Source organism: Apodemus sylvaticus, chromosome 16 (genome assembly GCF_947179515.1).
Source record: "Apodemus sylvaticus chromosome 16, mApoSyl1.1, whole genome shotgun sequence".
Taxonomy (NCBI): domain Eukaryota; kingdom Metazoa; phylum Chordata; class Mammalia; order Rodentia; family Muridae; genus Apodemus; species Apodemus sylvaticus.
This window is the reverse complement of record NC_067487.1, coordinates 36,877,854-36,891,573: the sequence shown is the minus strand read 5'-3', so window position 1 is coordinate 36,891,573 and position 13,720 is coordinate 36,877,854. Positions and strand designations below refer to the sequence as shown.

Sequence of the window (13,720 nt, the reverse complement as noted above, 5' to 3'; positions counted from 1 at the left end):
AAAATAATTTATAATGTTAAATGCCTCTTAAATATACATGATATCTTCTGAAGCTAAAAGTAATACGCACTCAACCAGTTTTTTAAATCTGCTTGGAATATTAAACATGATAGTAGTAGAAGAAAATCTCTTATGAAGTCCTCTATGAAAGGAAATTGTGACAGGTTCCTTATTAGACAGAAACTGATCCATCTCCAAGGCAGAATACACAGCATAACTGTGGCTTCATAGAATGAATTGGGTAGTGTTGCTTCTTGTTTCTGTTTTGTGGAATAGTTTGAAGAGTATTGGCATTAAGTCTTCTTTGAAGGTCTGATAGAATTTTGCACTAAACCTATCTGGTCCTGGTTTGTTTGGGGTTTTTTGGGGGTTTTGGCGGGGGCGGGGCGGGGTTGGGAGACTTTTAATGACTGCTTCCTTTAGGAGTTATGGGATTGTTTAGATGGTTTATCTGATCTTGATTTAACTTTGAAACCTGGTATGTGTATAAAAAATTGTCCATTTCATCCACATTTTCCAGTTTTGTTGAGTATAGGCTTTTTAGGTAGAAATTGATGAAATTTTTAATTTCCTCAGTTTCTGATGTTATGTCTCCCTTTTCATTTCTGATTTTGTTACTTTGAATACCATCTCTATGCCCTCTGGTTAGTCTGGCTAACAGCTCCTGGTTCTGTTGATTCTTTGTATAGTTCTTTTTGTTCCTACTTAGTTGACTTCAGCCCTGAGTTTGATTATTTCCTGCCATCTACTCCTCTTGGGTGTATTTGCTTCTTTTTGTTCTAGAGCTTTCAGGTATGCTGTTAAGCTGCTAGTATGTGCTCTCTCCAATTTCTTTTTAGAGGCACTCAGAGCTATGAGTTTTCCTCTTAACCCTGCTATCATTGTGTCCTATCAGTTTGGGTATATTGTGCCTTCATTTTCACTAAATTCTAAAGTCTTTAATTTCTTTATTTCTTCTTTGACCAAGTTATCATTGAGTGTACAGCTTCCATGTATATGTGGGCTTTCTGTTATTTTTGTTGCTATTGAAGACCAACTTTAGTTGGTGGTGAGCTGATAGGATGCTGTTGAAGCCTTTTTGGTGACCGATTATGTGGTCAATTTTGGAGAAGCACCATGAGGTGGTGAGAAGAAGGTATATTCTTTTGTTTGGGGATGAAATGTTCTATCGATATCTGTTAAAACCATTGGTCCATAACTTCTATCAGTTTCAATGTGTCTCTGTTTAGTTTGTGTTTCCATGATCTGTCCATTGCTGAAAGTGGGGTATTAAAGTCTCCCTTTATTGTGTGAAGCAAATGTGTGTTTTGGGGGCTTTAGCAGAGTTTCTTTTATGAATGTAGGTGCCCTGGCATTTGGAGCATAGTTGTTCAGAATTGAAAGTTCTTCTTGGTAGATTTACCCTTTGATGACTATGTAGTGTCTTCCTTATCCTTTTTGATAACTTTGATTGAAAGTTGCTTTTATTCAATATTAGAACGGCTACTCCAACTTGTTTCTTGGGACCATTTGCTTGGTAAATTGTTTTCCAGCCCTTTACTCTGAGGTAGTGTCTGTCTTTGACACTGATGTGCATTTCCTGTATACAGAAAAATGCTAGGTCCTGTTTACATATCCAGTCTGTTATTCTGTGTTTTTATTGGGGAATTGAGTCCATTAATATTAAGAGAAATTAAGGAATAGTGGTTGTTGCTTCCTGTTATTTTTTATGTTATTTCAATGATTGTGTGGCTATCTTCTTTTGGGTTTGTTGAAAAAGATTACTTTCTTGCTTTTTCTAGGATGTAGTTTCCCTCCTTGTATTGGCATTTTCCATCTGTTATCCTTTGTAGGGCTTGATTTGTGGAAGGATATTGTACAAATTTGGTTTTGTCATGAGATATCTTGGTTTCTCCATCTATGGTAACTGAGAGTTTTGTTGGGTATAATTGCCTAGACTGACATTTATGTTTTCTTAGGGTCTATATAACATCTGCCCAGGATCTTCTGGCTTTCATAGTCTCTGGTGAGAAGGCTGGTGTAATTCTGATAGGTCTGTCTTTATATATTACTTGATCTTTTTCCCTTACCACTTTTAATATTCTTTCTTTGTTTTGTTCATTTAGTGTCTTGACTATTATGTGACAGGAGGAAATTCTTTTCTGGTCCAATCTATTTGGCCTCTTGTATGTTTATGGGCATCTCTTTCTTTGGGTTAAGGAAGTTTTCTTCTATAATTTTGTTGAATATATTTACTGGCCCTTTAAGTTGGGAATCTTTACTCTCTTCTATACCTATTATTAGGTTTTGTCTTCTTATTGTGTCCTGGATTTCCTGGATGTTTGAGGTTAAAAGCTTTTTGCATTTTGTATTTTCTTTGACTATTGTGTCAGTGTTTTCTATGGTATCCTCTGCACCTGAGGTTTTCTCTTCCATCTCTTGTCTTCTGTTGTTGATGACATCTATGACTCCAGTTCTCTTTCCTAGGTTTTCTAGCGCCAGGGTTGTCTCCCTTTGTGATTTCTTTATTGTTTCTATTTCCATTCTTTTTAAGATTTATTTATTAGTATATGTAAGTACACTGTAGCTGTCTTCAGACAAACCAGAAGAGGGCATCAAATCTCATTATGGGTGGTTGTGAGCCACCATGTAGTTGCTGAGATTTGAACTCAGGACCTTCAAAAGAACAGTCAGTGCTGTTAATTACTGAGTCATCTCTCCAGCCTTCTATTTCCATTTTTAGATCCTGGATTTTTTTTCACTTCCTTCACCTGTTTGGTTGTGTTTTCCTGTAATTATTTAAAGGATTCTTGTGTTACCTCTTTAAGGGCTTCTACCTGTTTACCTATGTTCTCTTGTATTTCTTTAAGGGAGTTATTTATGTCCTTCTTAAAGTCCTCTCATCATCATGAGATATGACTTTAAATCAGAGTATTGCTATTCTGGTGTGTTGGGCTATCCAGGACTTTCTGCGGTGGAAGAACTGGATTTTGAAGTGCTAACTAGCCTTGGTTTTTGCTGCTTATGTTCTTGTCTTTGCCTCTGACCATCTGGTTATCTCTGGTGTTATCTAGTCTTGCTGTGTCTGACTGTGGCTTTTCCCTTTTGAAGCCTGTAGGTCAGTACTCCTGGGAGACCAGTTCTCTCCTGGAGGAATTTAAGTATGGAGCACTGTAGCACAGGATCAACTCTGGGCACAGATGGAAACCGGAAGGATCCTGTTCCAGTCTACACATGTTCTACACTCTTATCCAATGCATGTGTATAGCTACCCTCTATCCACTAATAGAAAGAAACAATGATACATCTTTTCCCCTCAAATATGAAAATTAAATGATTAAAATTTTATCGTTTTCCCCTCTTGTGAAAGTGGAGCGTATAATGACGCATTATTTTTCACAAAATAAAAGTCCAAGTACCCAAAGAAAATATCTATTAACATTTTAGTTAATGTTTTCGAGGACATATCACGAGACAGTGTAAATGATGTTTCTGTGGCACTCCCTGGCACTGCCTCCTCACTCTCCCTTTCTGCCAGAGCAGGTGGGACACTTCCTTAACACTTGGCAGCAACTTTACTCCTTTGTGAAAACATTCACTGCTTGTTAGCCCACCTAATGGCTCTTGACTGGCTATACCCTGTCTCCCTTCTCCATCAGCGAAATTCTCATTAAATGCCTTCAATATTTATTTGGCTATGCAATCTTGCATACACCGGGGTGAAAGTATATGTGTTTGTTGGCAGACTCCTAATTTTGCAAAAGCCTAATATAATTAAGGCAAAGCTGTGCTTCTATGTTAATATGCAATGACACCATTTAAAACAAAATGCTCCCATTCCAGATGGGAAGAGGATATCCATGCCAATCACTTTATGTGAAATTATGGCAAACACTGAGACCAAACTTAAAGCACTACACTTCTCATTTGTAGTGCTGATGCAGGTTGTTTAGATTTGTTCACTGATCCATCCCAAGTGCTCCTGATGAGCCAGAGGCCAGACATCTAAAAAACAGGGAAGGATCTGAGCTCCCCAGGTGGGTACAGTGGTGACTGTGGACATCTTTATTTCATAGGATAAGTGGGTTTTCATTTTTTAAAAGGTGAAAAGAAATACACAGATTCACAGTGAAGAGAGGTCTGTGTCCATCCACCTTGGGACACTTGTATCAGTTCTCTTTCTTGAACTAGAATGTTCTGATTTTATAGAAATATCTTCTTTATTCTCACTACATACTCCTTTAAGAAAACATCAGAGCCCAGATTGGCTGATGGAGTAGTCTGGGGAGTAAAACGCGCACATTCTTTTCGGGAATTATTTTTTAATTATTTCTATTTCCTGTAAAGTACAGCATTGTCCTAAGATACAAAAGGTTCAAAACATGTTCGCCCTTTTTAAAATTAGGACTACAGTAACAAACAATTCCTAACAAGTTCCCAAATGCTTTCTTTATGCTGGGCACTATTACATTGTAGAGGTTTCAATGCCTTGAATTCTCTCAGATTGTTCCTGGAGACACAGTCATTGACCTGGAAAAAGAGAGCAGGTGTATATGTGTGTTATGTGGGTGTTAAGCAATTAGGAACCTGAACTATTTAAATCAGACTGCCCCTGAAAAGTATGGCTAAAGTATTTTACCATGTTAGTTCTCTGAGGCAAGAAGAAATGCCACTAGCCTCGTGTACAGAGCACAGAGAACCTGCTCATTCGTGTCTGTTCTTCAGGATGTCTGTCCTTGGGTGACAATAGGTTGGTTAATACAAGATTATTAGTGATTTGAGATAAATTGACACTATAGTATCTTCTCTTTTTTTAAATATTATTTATTTATTTTTACTTATATGAGTACACTGTAGCTGTCTTCAGACACACACCAGAAGAGTATGTCAGATGCCACTACAGATGGATTTGAGCTACCATGTGGTTGCTGGGACTTTAACTCAGGACCTCTTGAAGAGCAGTCAGTGCTTGTAACTGCTGAGCCATCTCTCCAGCCCACAGTACCTTCTCATAAGACATGGTTCCAAAGGATTTTTTCTCTGAGAAAAATTTGTGATAATTGATTCTACTTTCTTGACTATTCTTCTGCTGTCCTGGAACTTGCTCTGTAGACCAGGCTGGCCTTGAGCTCAAGAGATCATCCTGCTTCTGCCTCTCAAGTGCTGGTCTTAAAGACTTGTACCACCATTGCCTGGCCATTATCATATTTTATAAATGATGCTGTATTCCGTTGTTTCCCATGTTGATTCACAATCATTTACGATCTATCTATCTGTCTGTCTGTCTGTCTATCTATCTATCTACCTATCTATCTATCTACCTATCTATCTAGGTTTTATGAAACAGGGTTTCTCTGTGTAGACTTAGTGATCTTAGAATTTACTTGGTATACCAGGCTAGCCTTGAACTGAGATATCTGCCGTATGATTGTAACATTTCATGATTATGCAAATAGTTTTGTTAGATAGTTGTGGCTGCCAAAATTCTTCTAGAATTTTTTAGAAAAACTGAAATCATCATGTCTATACATAATCATTGGTTTTTTTCTTACTTTAGATTGCTTCCTTTCAACCAAAATTCAAGAGGTAATCAAAAAGTTTAAATTTTGTTATTTTATGCATCTGTAGACTGACAAGAAGAAATTTAGCATTTTTCTATATTTATGTATCAAATATATTATATATTTATACATAAATATATACTTTTATATATTTATATCTTAGCAAATAAAACAATAGTAAAAATTGCTTTAAATCAATTTCCTTTCATACTATTGAATTGAACCTTTTTCACTCTGTGGAGCAATGTCCAAAACTCCTTCCACTGAGTATATAGTCAGGGGACTTCTCTATGGCCACCTAAGTGGTATTCTCATATCAGAGTTCTTAATTTATTATATTTTAGTTTACTAAAACACAGATTGAAAGTCTAACACTTGTAGGGGATTATAATCATTTATTTTAGCTGGTCTTCCATGTTACAATTACTTTCAAAATCAATATACTTAAAGATAAATACAGTGGTCTTTGGTCTGTTGACATCAATTCTAAACACTACATTCTATTTGGCAGTGTTCTAAATTATGGAAGGAATTATGTGTGAGCCTAAAATAACACCCATTCACATTTTCTAACCTTAATTTTGTCTCTGTAAGATTATTGCTTATTAAAGATTTTTGAGTCTCTTAATTATGTCTGTATGATTATTATACTATTTTCATTATAATACATGATAATATTCTATAGCAACATATCCATTTTATGTGATATAATATATACTATCTACTAGGGATTGTCTCCACTACTTTTTCGATTGTGGCTCCTCTTTTTTATGTTTTTACATGTTTTTTAATATCTTTCACATGTGTTTTTCTAAGTAAGTTTAATGGTAACATTTTTAAGTTCTTACAAAGTTCTCTGTATGACTCTGCTTCCATTAACTCCGAATCAAACACAAGAGATTAGCATTCACAGTAACTGCTTTTATTTTTAGTGTTGCTCAGGGCAGAATCTGCCGTCTTTTTACACTTTGTCCTTTAGAGATCTTTCTACCCACATACGAGCAGCTCTGTGTTCTCGCAGTGACTTTTCAAGCCCGGAAACAGTCTAGCCAGAAAGTCCAGAGGAACGCCGCCTGAGAAGAAAGCCATTCTATAGCAAAATTGTGTACCCGTTGCAACTGTATTCCAGTTGCTCCTGGAGACCCAGTAGGTCCCAGGATGGAGGAGCTGTTGACAGTGTGGTTCTATTTGTCTGTCCTGTAATGTGTCTAATCCAGGGGAAACTGAAGTGCATACACATCATATGCTGCATGTTTATGCTCCAACATAAGCAATTCTTTCAGGAGGAAATTTTTACTTTCCAAGAAGCCCTTCCTATAAGCCATGAACCTGGTTTTGTCCATATTTTTTCAAGATTTTTAAAAAAGTTATAAGCAGATTGACCTACATTTGGTGAGACACATTCATCTAAAAAGCATGTAAAATAATTTCCTGCTAAAAACCTCTCTAAAGGTAGCTGCAAGTCATTTAAAAGGTTTGTATGAAACAATGACTAATCCAGCATTAAATTATAAAAGTAGGACAATCTCATGATTCTATCTTAAATCTTCTGCTAGTCTATTCATTAAGCTTCTGAATGAAATATAATATGTATTTAGGAATATGTACATATATCAAATATACATACATAGACATATGTATGTATATATATACATATATATTATTTATGCCAACAATTAATAAAAATAGTCCATGAGTTTAAAAAATATTAAGGAGGGGATACATGGGAAGGTTTAGAGAGAGGAAAGGGAAGAGAGAAATAATGTAATTATAATGAAATCGCAAAATTAAAGAAAATTAAGTTAAAAATTATTTTTAAAAGAATGGTTATTACAAGAAGAATAAAACACCCCTTAGGATCACAGACTTAAGCCTCTGGTTTTTCTTTTAATTCATAATTAAATTCTCTCACAATTCATTTAATCCAAAATCTGAACTCCGAATGTAAATTTGCAAAGGCTCCCAACCACTTCACAACAGTCCATCCACGTTTACAAAGTTTCAGCCAGTGATGGAACTGCATTTGGTCCACAGAGCAACTGTTGGATATACTTCATAAAATGAGGCTGCAGGGCTGCTTACTGCAGGCCTGCCTTCATGTGATCCAAGAGCGAGCTCCATCTTCATTATCCATCACGCCACTTAGTGTGGCTCCCGTAAGGAAGATCCAGACGCTGGTGTGTCATTATAAATGCTATTAACTCTATCCGTTCTCAATGTGGCCCAGCCAGCCCCCCAATAATGGAGACTGAGTCCTATTGATTTATTTAATCAGTTTTAGCATGATTACTGGGCGATTACCCCTACTCTATTTTTCTTACACTAGACTGACTGGCTTCTCCCCAAATACTTGCTGTTTGAGTCTTGCCCAGGCTGTTTTTTCTCTATCCGTCTGTCCTCTGGGCACACTTGTCTTGGCCACATGCCCCTGGTCCATCCCTTGTAATAAAGACCTGCAGTTCTCTCTCTTTTCTTTCTCCTCTTCTTCATGTCGCTACCTATGACCCCCCACCCAGTCCATTAACCGAGACCCCACCTACCTCTATTTTCCTAAATAATGATGGGCTGAAGGCACTTTTACTTAACTGTACATCAAACGGATTACCTGGAAGAGAAGCTGGGGATATATGGGAAGGCTGCAAAAAAGAGATGAATATCAAGATAACACCAGCTATTCAAGGTCTCAGAGTTTAATGGAGAACTCCCAATATGTATAGGCAGGGGGGAAAGGCTGGAAGCTTCTCAGCAGAACCAGTTCAGTTGCTCCACAGGTGGCTAGTGCTTCTCCTAGGCAGGACCTTGAAGAACAATAGGCTTCACCTTGGTCTGAGCACTCCACCCTAGGTGGAGGGGATTACGGCTAACACAGGAGTTCCTGTTCAAAGGCTGGGAGAGGAACTTCACAGTGGTCGACGTCAAGTTCCTGCCAGGTAGCTTAGCACCTCAATAAAGCTCTCTACACTTAACCAATCAGAGAAGATGACGTGAGAATCTGCTTGCTTGGGACTGCAAGCAGATCTTGGGGCCAATAGTTGGCATTTGAATACCAGCAGCACCAGAACAACCTCCCAACACTGGTGGTTGCTCTTTTCGTTTTATTTTGTTTTGCAGGATTAATTCTGAGGGATGTTCAAAATCGTTTCCTAGTTGCCAAACCCAATGTTATCTTCTTGGTCTTCTCAGCATCATTTGCAAATCTTCTCTTGGTTCCTCCAGCTCCATGCTTCCATATTTTCCTCTGCAGGCCTCTAGCAGCCTCATCTCAGCCCCCTTACACTGTACCTTCTTATCTCGTACGCTCCAAGCATTGTATTACAAGATGACATCTTTGCCTTCCTGGTCTCACCTCTCTGGGTTTTTTGTCTCTGGCCTCTGCTGACAACTCATATGCTCAGCCCCTTGAGTCTCACCTAACTCTAATGGTGTCATCTTTCCCAAATCTGTTCCCCTTTCTACATTTTAAAATGTGCTAAGTGCTGTCTCTGTGTCCCTTTATTGTACATGCTCTCCAGTGCCACCAGCACCCTTTTCCGATCATATTTCATAAGCTACCTTCAGAACCTACTCAGTCCTTATAGACCAAATTGTGATTGCCTTGTGTCGTATACTCCCTAAGTCCATCTGCAGTCTGCTACTAGAATGCACTTTCTAGGCACACAATTCTATAACTTTTTGGCTGTAACACACATATGGCTTCCATTGACCCAATGCAAGACTCAACAAAATACAGCTTGTGAATCAAATCCAATCCGTTGTCAGGTTCTCTCCCTTTCCCTCCCCCTTCTCTCCCCTCTCCTGCCCCCTTATCCCCTCTCCTCTTTCCTCTTCAAATAGTGTTACTGGAACACAGCCATATTCACTCATTTGTATATTGTCTGTAGTTGGTCTCATGATACAGTAGCAGAGTGCATTATTTTGGGCAAAATTCACATGGTCCCAAGAGCCCAGTGTATTTACCAATTGATGATTCATAGAAAAAGACTGCTGATATCTAGTCGAGGGGGTATGGTTGAAGCTCACGATGTGGCATCAACAGGATCCTTCTTTAGACATTACTTCTACTTGTGGGCCCAGATCTTGCCAGATATTTGCTTAGCTGCTCCCCTCCTGTTTTCTGGTCCCAACATGGGTCAGTAGAAACTTCTCCCCTAATGGACAGGTCATGTGTCTACACTGCCAGTGCATACATGTAGATGCAGTCATGTGTCTCTTCTGCCCAGTGCCACTACCACTACCAGCATGTAGCTGCTGACTTAAAGTGTGCCTAGCACAACCAAGGAACTGAATGTTTTATTGTAATAAACCTTAATTGACATGAATTTAAACTTAAAAGAGCCACAAGTAACTAGGGGCTACTACATTGGGTAGTATTACGCAAGACCGTGTCTCTGTGATTTTTATTGATTTTTGTAAATTCATTTTTATTGTCTCTGTAGCTGAATTTAAAGTCACCTAGAAGGCACACCTTTGGGTATGTCTACCAAAATATCACCAGAGATGTTCTATTTAAGAGGAAAGAACCATATTAAACATGGGTGGCACCTTACATGGCATAGAATGGAGACCAGATGGCGTGGGTGGACAAAAAAATCCAGGAAGCAGCTACAACTCATCTCTTTCTGTTTTCAGTGGAGGGGGTGTCTTTAGCCACCTCCAGGTCCTGCCAAACACTTGTCCTTGCCATGACAGACTGTATTCCCCAAGCACAAGCCAAAGCAAACCTTTTCTCCCTTGAGTTGCTTGTTACCAAGTATTTGGTGACAGAAATAAGAAAGTTACTAATACAGAAAGTAACAGACCAAGAATGCCTTTGATAGTTAAGTCTTGTAGCATTTCTTTTCCTTTCGGTTTACCCATTTCAACTGTTAAAGGTCTCTGTTGGGGGGGGTTATTTTATTCTGTAGGTGTTTGTTTCTTTTTATGTTCAATTGGACCCAGGGACTTACTCATGCAAGGGAAGTGTTATACCACTGAGTCTAGAGTCCTTTCTCCAGATAGACTTTACAAATAAAGCCTGCTCACATTGTGTCTCAACTAATACATGACTGTACTAGAACAGGCTCTGATTTCTCTCCTCCGGCCATAACAGCCACCCAACTTGTCTCTAACTCAGAGGTTTCTAAGGTAGCACAGTGTCAGAAACTTAACATTGATCTAGTAAAATAGGTTCATCAACATTACATTCAACTTCTTTTCTAATATGTAAACCTCTTCCCATCATTCATAATTCTTTGACAAATAAACAACATACACATAAAATAGCTGTGATAATACCAACCATGTCCCCATGTCCAGCCAACACATGCATACATTCTATCCTCTTTCTTCCTCCCTCTCTCTCTCCCCCCCCCATTAGTTGTTTACTACCCTGCTGAAAAGAATCCCCTAGGCAATGTGAATTTGTTCACATATTTAAAGTTCACTTTCATAATAGCATCTTTAAGATGTAAAGACAAATGCCACATTCCACTAAATCAGTAATGAGGAATTCATGACTGTTCTACTAATATGCTCAACCTCTAGAAAATCTGCTTACTCTTTCTTGTTTGAGAACATGCTAGCTATTACACGAACCCTGAGCTACTTCCCATTTAGTAAAAGGTAACATAATATTATCTGCACTGAGAACAGACAGGAAAGTCTAGAAAGTCTTAAAACAACCAGCCTACAGATAGAATCCCTTAGGAGAAAGAGACAAGAAATTCATATATCAGTTTTGAGAAGCTTCAAGGACCTAACCTACTGAGGTGGATTTCAAAGTTGGCTGGGAGTCTATAACGATGCTTATTCATAGCCTTAGAGTATCAAAGTAAATACTCTGCAGGCTTCCTTTTTTGAAGTTTGACATGCATATTGACATTTGTAGAACCCTTCATTCATGTGGAATAAAATTTCTGGAGGGTGACTCACTTTAAGATTCACCCAGTGTTTATGTTATTGACATTAAAATTCAGACAGTTGTCTTATATGCTGAGGACCTTATAACTCCCTAATACTGAATTCACACACTAACACCACATCTTTGTAGGATCAGAGAATGTCAGGAAACAGTAAAATAGTGATGGGCTTTGTGTATCCACCTGACCCACACACTGAAGGACTGTAGGACATCTGCAGGACTGGGACAGCCTCCAGATCCACTGTGAGTCTAGAATCTGCTTTTTATTACTTGTTGAACCTTGAGCATGCCACATTTAGTTCCCACACTATAAAACCAGGACGATGACAGCCTCTGCCTTTGAGGGTATTTGTGCATATCCACTGATCCAATATGGCAGGAGAGTGTTTAGTGATATGCCCCTGTCTTGGAGTATTTACTACTCTATTTGAGTGTTTCTTAAATTGTTTCAAATGTTAGTGCACATGCTTTTAAAGACCTCAAAGTAAAATTACTTTGTATGAATTTTAGTGCCTCTGAAATGGTTCTAATGGTCTGAACTTCCTACTTAGAAAGATTATAGTCAACTTCTGACATACTTGGAAGTACCTGGGACTCTACTGGGGCTACAACATCAGCGAGTGGAATTTGAGTCTGGGGTTACTGATAGCACCTCTGAAGACTTCTATTTGACTCCCACCCCCAAAGAATGGCTAGAAAGTAGAGAGCCCCTTGAAGAGGGTCCCCTTTTTGTCTTGATACAACTAAGCAGCCAAAGGCTTGCTGTGACCTCTTCAAAGCTGTGGAACTGAATTTTCAAGACTCATAAACAGGAAACACAAGCTCACTGGATAAATTAAAAAGTAAGCCCAAAGCCAAGAAATCTAATTTTTGCCAGTGGGGCAAATGTTCAAGTGTTTATAAGAACAGTGCAAAATCCTGGAAGCACAGCATGGGGCTGGCAGTCCTAGATACTCAGGAATTATATACTAAATGCTAGCAGTAAGCCCTGATATGTTTATTTCATTCTAGAATATGTTGATGAACTACCCCAGTAGAAATATGAAGGAAAGTGCCCATAAATATATAATTTTAGGAAAAGAAACGTTCAAGCTGGGCATGGTGACACCTGCCTAGAATCATAACACTTAGGAAGCTGAGGCAGGTGGACTGCCATGCGTTAGAGATCAAGTCAGCAAGGAATACCTAGCAAGACCCCGTTCAAAACACTAAGGGGAAAAGAATGAAAAAGATTCAACATAAATGATGCATCATATATTACATTATTCTGTTGCTCTGCTTGTTGTAGGGGTGTGGTCTTAGTTGGGCTTTTATTGCTGTGAAGAGACTTATAAATGAAAGCATTTCATTGAGGCTACCTCACAGTTTTCAGAGGTTCAGTCCACTGTTATCACGGCGGGGTGCATAGCAGAGTGCAGACAAGCGGGGGCCAGAGGAGTCAAGAGCTCTGCAGGCAGCAGAAGCAGACTTTCTTTCTTAGGAGGAGACTCTGTGTCACACTAACCAGGCTTGGGCATATATATATATGTGCTACCTCCACAGGACACACGTCCTCTAACAAGGCCACACCTCCTAACAGTGCCAATTCCTGTGCAGCAAACATATTCAAACTGCCCCAGGGATTTTCTTTGGAATCAAAGTCATAGAAATTATACAGATAAAATGATAGGCATAAAGATAATTCTAAGTTGATTGAAGGTGGAATTATAAACATTTTCAGATAAAATTGAAGATTTACATGGAAAATGTTTCTGGTAAAATTTGAGAAATATATAGACAAACACATTAAAATTGACTATTTCATGGGAAATTTTACATCTAAAATGGTAGATATAAAAACTCTAAATTAATTGAAGGTGGAATTAGAAACATTTGTGATACAATCAAAGATTTATATTGAAAACATTTCTTAAGACTCAGTGAAACAGTATTCAGCAAAACCAGAACCGGGAAGTGGGAAGGGGTGGGTGGGAGGACAGGGGAAGAGAAGGGGGTTTGCGGGACTTTCGGGGAGTGGGGGGGCTAGAAAAGGGGAAATCATTTGAAATGTAAATAAATTATATCGAATAAAAAAATGTTTTGGAAAAAATAAATAAATAAATAAATAAGAAAAAAAAAAGAAAACATTTCTTATAAAATAGAGGAAATATATAGAAAGACATTAAAATTGAAGATTATCATGAAAAATATTGCAGATAAAATGGGAGACAAAAATACTAAATTAATTAAAAGGGGAATTACAAGCATTTTCTGATAAAACTGAAGATTTACATGAGAAATA

The 13,720-nt window shown here is 38.2% G+C and overlaps 1 protein-coding gene across 2 annotated transcripts in view; it reads left to right on the top strand.

The window, feature by feature from the left end:
- Positions 1 to 13,720, top strand: part of Fyb1 (FYN binding protein 1) — a 147,235-nt gene that overhangs the window by 12,466 nt on the left and 121,049 nt on the right. The gene's annotated exons all lie outside the window — the stretch shown is intronic.